Source organism: Stegastes partitus, unplaced genomic scaffold (genome assembly GCF_000690725.1).
Source record: "Stegastes partitus isolate 25-593 unplaced genomic scaffold, Stegastes_partitus-1.0.2 Scaffold949, whole genome shotgun sequence".
Lineage (NCBI taxonomy): Eukaryota > Metazoa > Chordata > Actinopteri > Pomacentridae > Stegastes > Stegastes partitus.
Window position 1 is genome coordinate 202,123 of NW_007578680.1, and position 13,323 is coordinate 215,445.

Consider the following 13,323-nt stretch of genomic DNA (forward strand, 5'->3'; position numbering starts at 1 on the left):
TGCGCAGGGTTCAAGGACATGTTGTTCTTTTATAGCTGAAGCATGTGCATGTCAGACTGCGTTCGTTCAATTGTTTCCAGATGTGTGCTGCTCTCTCTCTCTCTCTCTCTCCTCTCTACCTCTACTTTCCCTCTCTCGCTCTCTCTTTCTCTCCTTACATTTTTCTTTCATCTCCCACCAGACTCTACCTCTCTCCAAACCCTCCTCAACATCCTCCTTCCACATCCTGTGTGTCATCGGCCCCAACGTGCCCCATCGCATGTTTTGTTACATTTATGACCAAAATAGTTTCGTTTGTCTGGATATCTCCCAGAAAAACCCGCTCTTGATGCATGCTGAGATGAAACTCCACAATAAAACTGCTTCTATTGATCATCTGCTCCGTCTCTTTAAAAAAAAAACACTAACCCTCTGGTCCTTAATCAGTCTTATGTGTTTGTAACACGTCACCTGTCCTGGTGAGCTGGGACAGCTGCTCACACGTAGCCTCCTTTTCACCACAGTCCTCCTCTCCTGCGCTCCCCTGTGGCCCTTGTGTCCCTCCAAGACCTCACAGCCGACACACTCAGCTCATACACATGGTTTTGATAACAAGTGGAGACGAACGGAGAGAGTGAGCGAGAGCCGAGGAGGGAAACAGTAAAAGAAAAACACAGAGGGTCACTCTTGCCAGTAAGTTTTACAACAGAGCCGTGACTCTCTTCTCAGGAATCCGTTCCTCCTGTTGCACAACAACCGGGAAATAAAGGAATGAGAGACAGAGACAGATGAGGGTGGAGTTAGCCACCCTCTCCCTCTCTGCCTCCCCCTTTTCTCCCTCACCCACTCTTCTCTCTCACTCTCTTTGACTGTTGCGTTTTTTTTTTGTTTTTTTTAAGGGAGAGCGAGGGCAGCACATTCAAGTTTTTAATGCCACGATTGAAGTATCACTTTTTCCCCCGGTGGAGCGGATGGAGCAGGGGGCAGAGGGGTGTGTCGCACCACAGATGGGCTCTATTTTGATTATGGAGCGTTTGTTGTTATGGGAGACGGAAGGAGGGGAGGGGCCACGTGCTGCGAGTGTCTATATAAGACTTGCACTTAAACTCCAAAGAGCCTGGTCATCCCATGGCCCAGCCTCGGCCAGACAGAGCTGACCAGCTCTGCCTGGGATAATCTGACACTACAAGATTTTCAGCAGAGGAGATTTTACTGCTTGGCCTGCAACTTTGGGATTTACATGCTTTTTTTTTTCACCATTGTTTTGATTTATTTTTTTCTTAACCATCATTGTAACCTACATGATCCACACACAGAGGAGATGCTGAAGGACTGTTGAATAGTTTGGATTTCACGCCTCTGTGAAAAGACATTGAACCCATCAGTTGATTTCAGTTGTTCATGCGTTTCTGTGTGTGTGCTAAATTGGTGTGCTGCTGCAGATGCATGTGACGTAACATCATGTTGGATGTTTTCCAGAGGTATGGCCTGTGTCCAGTATCACATGGGAGTTAGCCATGCCCCTGTGCTCCCTGTTTGTTGTGTGCGTCTGCATAGTTAACACGGGGGAAAAAAAGCAGGCAGCCTCCTGATGTGAGAGCTGCTCAGATATGCAGTGCGTTTGTCATGTGTTGACATATGAAAGAGGGAACAAAGGGAGTATATTTAGAGTTGTCAATGGATTTGCTATTTACAGCACAGAAAGGGAAAAGGAAAGTCAGCTGATGTCGACTAATGACATGAAACTACAGGAATCTATGTTGTGTGACATTGAGGCCCAAACAACAGGCAGCGGGTGTTTATGCATGTGTGTGTGTGTGTGTGTGTGTGTGTGGGTGTGTATCTGCGTTTTTTGTTTTTTTTTCCTCCATATGGGTGCGATTTGGTCATTTGTTATTCCTTGCTCGCATACTTATGGTTTTCTTCTACTTTGTGGGTTTCTTGTTTTTGTGGACACAGTGTACTTTGGCTGGAGCCAACACTTGTCTGGTTGTTGTCCTCATCCAGTCATGCATCCAGAACTATGACAATATGTCAACAATGTGTCGTCTTGCTGACATATTGTGATTAATTTGTCCAATGGCTGGATGGTCAGGCCACCTGGAAACACTTTCTACCCACAATTAATCGCAGATTTCATTTCCTGCAACATCCTGACTGCGGTTGGTCGCTCAACCTGCTCAGCCTGCGAGTGCATCTGGTGGAAACTGTCACTTTAATACAGGTGTAATTATGTTCAGAGGTTGTGGCCGTGAGGTGAATTCAGGACACCGACGAGGCCGTCTTAAGTTGGGACAGCAGCTATTTGATGTATGATGTCATCTGCAGCCGTTTTTTTCTGCTTGTCTGCTTTACTGGACTGTTTTGGACGCAATGGCTGGGCCCTGGCAGGGAGAGCTGTGGTTTGGCTGTCCTTATAGGTGCCTAACTGACACTACTGGGGTAAATATTAGTCATCGTGACCATGAAGGAGGACGGTGGTAGAGTCAGGTTGAAACAAACACAGAGGGAGAGAGAGAGAGCAAGAGAGAGAGAGAGAGAGAGAGAGCGGCAGAGAGAGGCATGTCTTGGCTCAAAAATCCCAAAAAATGTGAACACTGTTGTGCAATCTTGTTTGGTCTCTAACTGTTCTGAAGAGGTCTGGAGGGTGAAAAGGGACATGACAGTAAAACCATCAAGAGCATTTGCTGTGCTTGTAGCTCATTTATATTGGCAGAGGAATCCTATGTAGACTAAATTAGAGAACTTTTTTTTTTTTTAATTTAGAGTTAAACAAACAAAAAAACCTTGATAAGATCAGACTTTCTCAGCTGTGCACTGCTTGAAATGTGCACGTGGACGAGGCTAAAGCCTGATACACTTAAATTAGTTTTATTTTTAATCTTTAGTTACATTAATTATGGCGTTTTGTGGCTGTTTTAACTTCATTCTATGTTTATTTCAATGTGACGCATCTTTGAGCACCACTTCTTAAATCAAAGGTGCGGCACAATGAAGTTTTTTATTATTATTTTAAGTGTTTGTTGGGATATATTTCATTTTGAGCTGCTACTTTCGTTACTTCTAAGTGACCTAAACAATTAACTATCAATACTCAAATTGAAACCAAAAGCAGACTCCTATCAGTGTGTGTTTGGCAACTTTACTTCTCAGCCCTGAACAGTAAGAGTTTATGTGCTGTTGTTTATCTGTCAGCACATGAGCTTTTACGGTGCAGGGAGGCAGAGGATAAACAGCTGATGCAAGTTGGCTTTCTTTTCCTTTCATTTCTTTAGTTTTCCTCTCTCAGTCAACAGACAGCAAAGATAGTCCCATTTGAAAAGATATTGGTCAAACAGTGATGCAGGGCAGAAATGTGATAGCTTTGGTTTCAGTGAAGATTAAAATGCTTTTCTGTCTACAAACTTTTGTAACTCTTCACTTATAATGAAAGTTATCAGCCTCACGTTGTTGCAGCGCTCTGAAAGTGTAATGAGAATTTTTTATTTGTTCGTTTCAGCCAGTCTTCAAACTCTAAATAAGTTTTACAGTCTTGCAGATAACTTGCATCTTGAATTTTTTACTATCTTTAACAACCTCCACTTGTCCATACAGGACATCTGAGAGCTTTGACAGCTGACATATAACTGCAACATGAAACCTGCTTTTTTGGTAAAGTTGGAATCTGCAGTCTCCTAAATAATATTTGACTTGTTTTAATCAACTTCTGTTCTTGGACCATTGATACTGCCACCATCTGATACAAAGCTATTTTAGCAAGCATCCACAAAAAAACATGGTTAATGTTTTTTATTTTTTTTATTTCATGAAATCAGACACGTTTTGCTTCAAAATGTTTCAGCTTGGAAAACTTTAGTAACTTTGCAGACGGATGACATTTACAAATGTTGTCCTGTAGAGGGCAGTATAACTCTGAGTATTGCAGAGTTGTGCTTGAGAATGAAAGTGGAGGAGGTACTGGTTCATTCTTTGTGAGAGTGTGTGTGTGTGTGTGTGCGTTTGTTGCATGCATACTGAACGTGTGTATCTGTATATGTGTGTGCATACATGTGTGTTAGCCCACCTGTGTGGGACCCAGTGTGTGTTTGCCTGCAGGTTATAGTGTTGCCCACTGGGAATTCCTGGCTGTGCCTCTTTGAAGTGAGACTGCTCTTGTCTGATAAACAGAGAGCGGAGCAGGTGTTGGAGCTGGCTGACTCATCCGTTCAGCATGTGATCTTTGCATTCATCACTGTACTCACTGATCTCACCGTAAGAGAAACATGCTATACCTAATAAAGCAAACGTGAAACGCAGCGTGCGTCCATATGTGTCATTGCATACTTCATTGTGAAACTGTTTGATGTGTCAGACAGATCATATTATGTGTGTCATTGTTATCTTACACAGGATCACAACACTTCTACTCAAATCATAAATGACTCAAACAGATATTTGCCGTCTAACTGACAACTCTGCTGCTGAATGAACAGCTTCTGACAGAATTTTTAAAGACGTATGAAAAGTAAAGTTAATTAACAGCCTCAACTTAACTTTTTTCTCTCTTTCCAGATGACACCTGCCCCTAACGACCATGGCTGTAGACTGTTACCATGGTGCCGTTGCTAGAGTAACAATCTAAAGCCACGGTCGCCATGGAGACAGCAGGGTGGAGGAGAAACTGGAGTTGGCATGGTAACTGGAAACTGCAAGGTCTCATTGGTTTGAGCGCGAATGTTACGCACTTACATGGTGTAGGACTCCCCCAATGCAAGCCCACACAGGTTTCCTTTCTGAGCGGGAGAAGGAAGGAAAAAAAAAAAAAAACAGGCCAGGAGACACAGAGAGGAGAGATCTCTAACATACAGAGTGAGCTTCTTCAGCTTCTCAAGTCAGCCATTTTACACAGGATTTCTTCAGTGTTGTCTTCACTGTGGCATTTGATGCATTGCCAGGCTTCAGTAGCCATGACTGTAGACTGTTACTGTACTGTGACACTGTATAAGCAGTAAGCAGTCTAAAGCCAAGGTGCTGATGCTCTGGCAGGAGGATGAGATGGCAGGAAGGACAAACTCTCCACTTGTGGAAACCTGCAGCAGCAAAAAGAGGAGAGGACAGAGTTTTAACATCACTGCAACAGAACTTGAAATGACTCAAAAGAGGTGATCAGAAGGCTGCACTGTTTGTTGACCAGGGGAATCCCAGTGACCCAAATACACTGAGTAGACAATGTGCCAAGAAGTGCTACTTTGCATTCCTTTACCATCATGGTGATCATTTCTTCTGTTGGGGCTTTAGGTGTAGCTGTAGCACCATTTTTGCATTTAATTCAGTGCTGCGCTTCAAACAAACTCACATCAGTGAGGTTTTAATCATCTTTTGAAACATTAGGTCCAGCTGGCATTTGACAGCACTCAGACTGATTTACTCCCATAATGACTTGTGAATAAAATTCTGTCGCTGGAAAATGAGAGAAAAACAAAAGCATTGTGATAATTCTTGTTTTTCTTGTTCTTCTTCTTTTACAGATGATGCCATTATTTACTGATATGCTTTAACATTAGCAATAGACCATCTGTAGTGTCTAAAAATGCTTTATTGACTTCTGTTTCAATGTAGGATTTTAAATAATCACCTAAACCCACCAAGCAATCAATTAATCATCATCAGTCAAGTAAAACTTCAAAAAAAAAAGAGAGAGAGAGAAAGAAACAAAGTGCTGACAGATATTTTAGTCATTCAAACATATGCCCTTTTATGTAAGAGCCTTAAAAAAAAGAAAAAAACTTTTAATGAAAAAAACACCCCTGGCATGATTGGCATTTGACATCATCCACCCACTGTTTTCCTGTCTCTGACCTAGTTAGTGTTTTCATGTATGCAAGTGTGTGTGAGATGGAGCAGAGAGTGAGTGAGGTGGCGCAACAAGAGACAAGATAGCTAATAAAGACTATATTTTAACATGAACAACTATATTAGAGGGAGATTAGACCCGTTTAGGATTAGTAGCTTACACTGATGGCTGCATATCTAGAGCATTGGTTTCCTCCAAAAAAAAAACCCAGACAAGTCATGCTGATTAAGAATTTTAGAATATTCAACACTGACTGGCCAATTTAATGAATCTGGAAGCAACTTGAAAGCTTAAACTTTTCACCCTCAGCACCACTGCTAAAAGCTGCTGCATTTAAACCGGAGATGTACCTGATTAGATGTGATGATTATGAGACTTATCTGTGCTCAGTGACTCACTGGCCGAGCACAGAGGACATTTCAGAGCTCTGCAATCACAGCACTGTCTGACAATAGCAGTCAAACAGCTAACTCTGTAGGAACTATGAATAGGACACAGAGGAAAAGTGATGCAAATGTGTAAAATCAGAATCATCTTTTTGATCACCAGAGAAGCTTGAAGTGCATGGAATCGTATGGATTTCGTTTTATTTGCATGCATTTTGTTATTAGGTTGTTCTCTGCAACAGGTTTCCTTTTTTTTTTTTTTCCTGTTTCAGCACTGAGCCGTCTGGACAGCGACACAGCGACGCTCTGGATCGGTGCTGTCCGCGGTGCTGAACGGGACGGAGACCCTGACAGCTGGGAGGCAACGCAGAGGCTTCACTTAAACACAGCAGACTGCGTAGTCACAGCTCCTAAATCTGGCTTTATGGTGACTTTTACAAGCAGAATAAAAGGCTATTAGTAGAACCTCCCGGCGCGCGTCTCTCCTCCACAACTTAACCAGCCTCTGCTCTAATTTCTCAAGACGTGACGACGATCAGGTGACGAGTGCCGTCACGTGTCTGAAGCCCGAGGGAGGAAGGGTTTGGGGGGGGTACGGACATATGACGTCACGCCGCTAGCACTACCAATCGGCTCGCGCTCCACTCCGCCGCCTGGGTTCAGCCTATCAGAGCGCGTGGGCAGTGACTCGGTCTGGCTTCGGTTTCCATGGCACTGGGGAGAAACCGTGTGGGTGCGAGTGCGCGGATCCTGCACTGAAATGAGTCCAAGTTGAGCCTGGACTTCGGATCTTAAGTCTTGTCTTTGTGTTTTAAAACATAACCTTCGACATAAGTTTCTAACTCGAGATTTACGCACGACGCTGTTGGAAAAATGCGCTTCAGGGATGGGGAAAACAAAAAAATGTGGTTTTAAAATATCCAGTGCACAGCTTTTGATCATAGCAGCTGTTTAAGCAAGGTTTAGATATTCTATTATCGTATCACAAAGTCGCCTGTTACAATATCTCAGATGGCTTTTCTTCATGGCACGTAATTAGCCGTGAGATCAAAGTCAGCGCTACTGTATCAACAAAGACTTGTGAATGAACCGGAGCTCTCATTGACTCGCTCCACCCACTCCTCCCTCGTGTTGTCCGCGTGCACGAGCCTCTCACATTGCGCACGCCGCCAAAAAAAGAAAAAAGTGATCACGCTGCAGTGTGCGCGTGCCTGCGTGCGTGCGTACGTGCGTGAGCGCAATGCCTTTAAAAGGGTTATAGTAGGTGACTGCGTATCATCTGCAAAGTGCGCAAGAATGACGCAGGGGTGACTTCACTGGCTGACGACGTCACAGAAGTGGGATTTGGAAGGGGAGGGGGGGGGAGATAAAGGAAACGCCGACCGGAAGCGCTTGAAGGGGAGAAAGATGGGAGGAGGGGGGTGGGGGGGGCGTGGTGGAGCGGTGTATCGCCACACCGGAAGAAAAGTGATGGCTGTAATGTCATCACTATCACCGGAAACCTCCCGGTGCCACGCGCTCCGGAGAGTGTAGATGGGGGTTTGGTGAGGAACACTCCCCCCCACCTCCTTCCCCCCCCGTCCCACCTCCACACTCCCACCTCCCCCCCCTCCTCACTCCTCCGACACGCACACAGTCAGACGCGCACTGGAAAAAAAAAATGCGCACTGAGGTGTGTGTGCCTCCTTGTGTGTGCGTGTGTTCGCGTGCGCACGTGTGCCGTGTACGTTGCACATTGGCATTTGCGCATCTCTAGTTGGACGCTGGAGGACACAGCGCAGCCTGAAAACAGCGGCTCCCTGTTTAATTGGGAACCTGATGCAACCTGTGTGACAGGTGAGCATGAATAACCATTGGGACGTGTTGATTTATAGGTTATATTTAAAAAAGCAGGGGGAAAAAACCCAATAATAACCCCAAAGGCTTTAAGAGTGAGACATTGGAACAGATTGAACCAGACTCTGACATTTTCCTGCAATTTCTATTTTCTAGATTTTCTCTTGTTTGTTTCTTTTTTTTTCAGGTTGCGGGCTGAATGCTGCCCACATGGGAGAGAAAATGAGTCACACTGCAGCAACTTCCAACCGGAGAACAGTGTCAGTTAAAGCAGACTTCTGGGCTTCTTAAAGGGGGGATGGCCCGTCCAATACATCCTCTCCCTTGGTTGCACTTAGTGGCCCATCAGAAGTATGTTTCTTTCTTTCTTTTTTTTTCTTTTTTTTTTTGTGAAGTAGCCAAACACAACATCTAGTCTGCATAAAGAAGGAATTTTAACTTACCTCAGTCAAAGTTCCCCCTTTGTGGCCATGGCTGCGGCACTTTGCTGTAGAAATATGTCTGTCCTGTGTCTAAGCTCGGCTGTCATCGTCACTGTCAGCGCAAATCTGTGCCACGCTGCCTTTTGCGCACAGACGCTGTCGTTCCCTCTTCTCCAAAGTCGCTTCCCATACAGACCGGGCTCTCCCATCAACCGTAGGCTTTTTATAGAGATCCCGTAGTAACTAGTAGAGGGAACGGAGGAGGGGGGAGGAGGAGGTGGGGGGAGAAAGAGAGAGAGGGAGGAAGAGGAGAGGAGGGAGAGAGCGACAGAGAGAGAGAGAGAGAGAGAGAGCTCATTCAAAGATTCACCTACACATGTACGTGCGTATCCCACGTCATTGAACGGAGTGCAGCTATTTATAAAGGGGAGGAAAAGTATAGCCTGAATCACAGTGCAGGTTCTTTTTTAAAAACAGGAACGATGAAAATAGTAGCTGTGTGTGTGTGTGTTTTTTTACTCCCAGATTATGGCAAATATTAAAAGCTCCGGTGAAGATTCATGTGAGGCATCTTCGGAAAGAGCATTGAGTTCCAAATCTATTTCCATGTCTAAATATTTCTATAATAGCGGATTATTACATAATTATGTTTGGTTAAAATATATATATAAATCTCAAGGGAGGCATTTCACCTTCTCATTATCTGTTTGTTGCCAAAACATGCTTCTGTCAGAGGAGTTTGCTTCACTGGTAATATTGTGTTGAGTGCAGGTGGATGCTTGGAGGCAACAGCAAATATTATCTGGTACGTTTAAAATCTGCCACTTGATCCTAAAGCAGCCTCGCAGCATCAGTCATCTCTCGATGGAGTCGGTTTATTAAAACTATCTCGAAAAGACAGAAGAAATCAAACATCTACATCCAACACTTACAGTCGAGTATGTCCAAAATTTGCTCACCAGTTGATCGCAGCCATGAGAGCAAATCGTGATGTTTAAATTAGGCGATGAATCACTGCAGCTGCCTGCTTCCAATGACAAAAAGTGTTTGGTGCAGCGCAGCGCTGGGTCTTTTTTTTTTTTTTTTTTTTTTTTTTTTTTTTTTTTTTTTTACATGTTCATATAAAAACGATCCAAATATCTAACCCAGATTCCACTTACGTTTAAGAACCTCATGACAGGAGTCGTGCGTAAAACCATTACGACTTTATTCAACTCACACATTCGGGGAGATTTGGGGGAGACCCTCGTGCGTAAAGAAGTGTGTCAGACATACGTAGGCGTGTGCAGCGAGAGACTCCTGCAAATTAGACGCACTTTGGACACAGGACTTCATTGATCATTCGTGGTTTTGGTTTTTGGTGGGGTTTTTTTTGTCCCCCTTCAGAAAAAAAGCAGAACTGTTTCATTGAGTTGAGAAAGTCAAACCTCACAAGAAGTTTAGCGAAAACTTGAGGCTCCTGAACGCCTCCAAACACCTGAGGATGGGCCAGCTGTGGATTATGACCTGTCTCTTGCACAGCCCACCTCCACACGCCTGGTTCAGCCTTGTATTTATAAGGTGGAGATGATTTCCTCTTACGAACTGTGGGTTGTAAATGGAAAAATCCCTTAAACTGTTCAACCGAAATTAAAAGCCCCAGTATCTGTTTAAGGGTAGAATCTGGAGTCCAACTTTTTGCCTCCTTTGAGATGACTTGTAAGTTTCTCAAATAAAGGTAAAGATCTAAAGTGAGAAATGTGCAATTGAGTTTGATCCATCCATCCATCCATCCATCCATCCATCCATCCATCGATACAACGCTTAATCCTCACTAGGGTTGCAGGAGAGCTGGAGTCTATCCCAGCTGACTTAGAGTGAAGGCAGGGGACACCCTGGACAGATCATCAGTTTTTGTTTTTTTTATCCTACAGTGGACAGTAAAATGAATTGCTAGGTTCTTGATTAGGGCCGATATCTGTCAGATTTTCACAAATATTGTGGCCAAAACATTTCACAGTAGTGATACCACAATATGGATGGGGGATTTTTAAAAAGCAATAATGCTTAAAGTCAAATTGCTCTTTAAGTTGGTTTAATATGTGTTTTTACAAATGAATTACACTCAAAGTATGTAGCTACAGAGGTAAAGAAAGTCCGTAACCATATCTATACTATAAATTGTTCTTATGTTATAGTGTCAACCAGATAGTAAATGACACTGGATTATTCACAGTATTATCATATCATGTGTTAAGAACATGGTATCAGTATTTCGGTATTTAAATATGAAAGTTATCATCAATGCTCGTATATCACAACACTCCTATTTATTAACTTTCCTCTTTCCACACACTCAGTTAATACAAACCTTTATTCTGTACCTTTAAAGGGAAATACACCTTTAAAAAGTTTCGTTCATATTCAGTTTGTGAATCTGAATGAACTTGTCCATTCAAATACACAGCAGAGAGAAACCCTGCAGTGATAATGTGCTGGTTGAGATCATCCACCCACATCACCACCACTTCTTCCTCCTCTGCCTCCTCTCCCCATCCTCCCCCCTTTGCACACCCTCCCTCTCTCCCTCTTTCTCTCTGTCGCTTAAAATTATGAATGACACTCTGAATGGGCCTTCACCTTCACCCGTGGAGAGGCTGTCAGCACTTCAAAGCCAAAGAGTTTCTTGAGCTTGGAGATTGAATTTTAATCCACAGAACGTATCTCGATAAAATACTCAATGTCCAAGGTTTGGTTACTTCGCTTTACCTGGAGACTTCAACCCACGCATTGGGGTCGTTGGTTAAAGGTTGAGGTGTCAGATTTGTTGGTGTCAGTGGGAGGAGTTTGTTCCCATCCAGTGGCAGAGACCATCTTTGAACAGGACGCGATTGCAGTCACCTGTTAGGAACTTAATTCCATTATAAGAACACCTTGCCACTCTGATGGTCTGCTGGTTGAAGTACGTACCATATAATCATAATGTTGTCCATTTGATAGCAACTCCAGAATTGCAGCCATGGTTATACTCCTCTCTCTACTATTGTTCCCTGCTTGGATCCTCATACAAAACGCCGAGACTCATGGCCATCTGTGGTTAGTCCTAGCCATTTGGGGGATTGGTCTAGCTTAGATTCTTGGCTGTTTAGATATTTCCAACACAAAATTGGTTGGAGTGGTTACATAACTGCTACATTAATGCAAAGTTAAGATCAGAGAATTAATACATTTGAACATATTTTTTTGAGGAAACTGGATCTACGATTAATTGCTTGGTATGATATTTGTAGAGACTATATGAGTGGTTATACTGATAATCTGCATTCATATCCCCATTGAAAAAGAGATGTGCAATTATCACTGTACAGTGGGGGAAAACCTCATTGCAGCACAGTAATACATCGACAAAGGCAAGCCCAACTTTCAGTTTCATTCACTCTTGTTATTATGTTTTAGTCGAGAATAGTGCTTTACTTTTCTCTCTGTTTCAGAGTGAACTTACCTCAGAAAGCTTCGCAGAAGAAGAGTGTGAAACGGTTAGCCTTGGGCCTCAAAACGGTAGAATCTCCACCGACTGCAACCAAACAGCAATATAAATGTGCTGACGTGTGGTGGAGGGTAAGTGTTGGACAAGTGTGTGTACACAAGCATGCACAATCCCATTTCCTCATACTACACCCCACATGAATATGCAAGCGGTGGGAGAGGGTGGGGAGGATGAATGATTGAAATAGTGTGAATGAAGTAATCCCTCACTTACTCCTTCTCATTACTGGCCCACAGCGTCATAAACACAAACTGCCCCAGTTTCATTGTGTCTTTCTCATCTTTTTTCGACCTTTTTTTCCCATTTTATGCTGATGATTTTGAATTTGCACTCCGGAGAATATATTCCGTCTCTAACCTTTCCCTTCTATTTTCTGACACCAAGCGATCAGCCCACGGGCAGCCCGCCTTCAACACATATTCTGCATTCAACTTGCGTATCTTTTAACTCGATCATGAATCGAGATGCAGATCATTTCCTGTTCAAATCTCTTATCTGTTTGTCATGCCCAGTTGTTGGCTCTCTTTCTATCTCCTCATCTGTATTCCAAACAGAGAATGCAGTCAGATAAGAGAGAAAGAAGAAGAGAAAAAAAAAAAACCTCATCCCTCCCATACTCTCCTCACAGCCGCCTACCTTGCCTTCCCACCTCCCCTTCTCCCATTCTGACTCATACTGAAATCCCAGCGAGCATCCTCTCTCTCTCTCTCTCTCTCTCTCTCTCTCTCTCTCCCTCTCCCCACCCCTCCGCTCTCATTTGTGTTTTCTCTCCCTTTGATTGCCAAGCTGGCTCGAATGCAACGAGCAGGGCAAGAGAGAATGAGCAGAAGAAAAGGATGGAGAGGGAGTGGAGGGATAGAGACAGAGAGGAGGAGGAGGAGGAGGAAGAGTCTATGCTGCCAAACGTGCCTGTAATGAGGATTCTGTCAAAGGAAAGCTGGGGAGGAGGAGGAGGAGAGTGTGTGGAGGGGAGGCTGGTGGGGGTGTGTGTCAGAGTGAGACGGAGGTTTGGAAAGAGTGGGTGTTTATTAGTGAAACCCCTCTCGCCCCCACATCGCTCCCTCCACTGTCTCTTCTTGCCTACAAGATTTGTGAGATCACAAACCCACACTCACACACAGCAGTAACTCCACATCCGCCCACTCACACACACACACACACACACAAAGAAGAGACAGATATTGTGAACCTACTCCGAAACTTTGAATATATATGTGTATGTGAGCCTGTTTTTAATGTCATGTGGCAGACACGACGAAGAAACACGCATGTAGTGGCACGTTTACTTCCTTGGTGACATGTGTTTCCTCCGTCGTAGGAGCCAATTAAATGGCTCCGGCG

At 43.8% G+C, this 13,323-nt stretch overlaps 1 long non-coding RNA gene across 1 annotated transcript; it reads left to right on the forward strand.

Annotated features, from left to right (window-relative positions):
* The first annotated feature begins 3,201 nt into the window (after nucleotides 1-3,201).
* Nucleotides 3,202-6,663, forward strand: LOC103366481 (uncharacterized). The gene is made up of 2 exons (XR_520666.1): nucleotides 3,202-4,653; nucleotides 6,471-6,663. It is a non-coding gene; the product is annotated as an uncharacterized LOC103366481 (long non-coding RNA).
* Nucleotides 6,664-13,323: the final 6,660 nt, after the last annotated feature.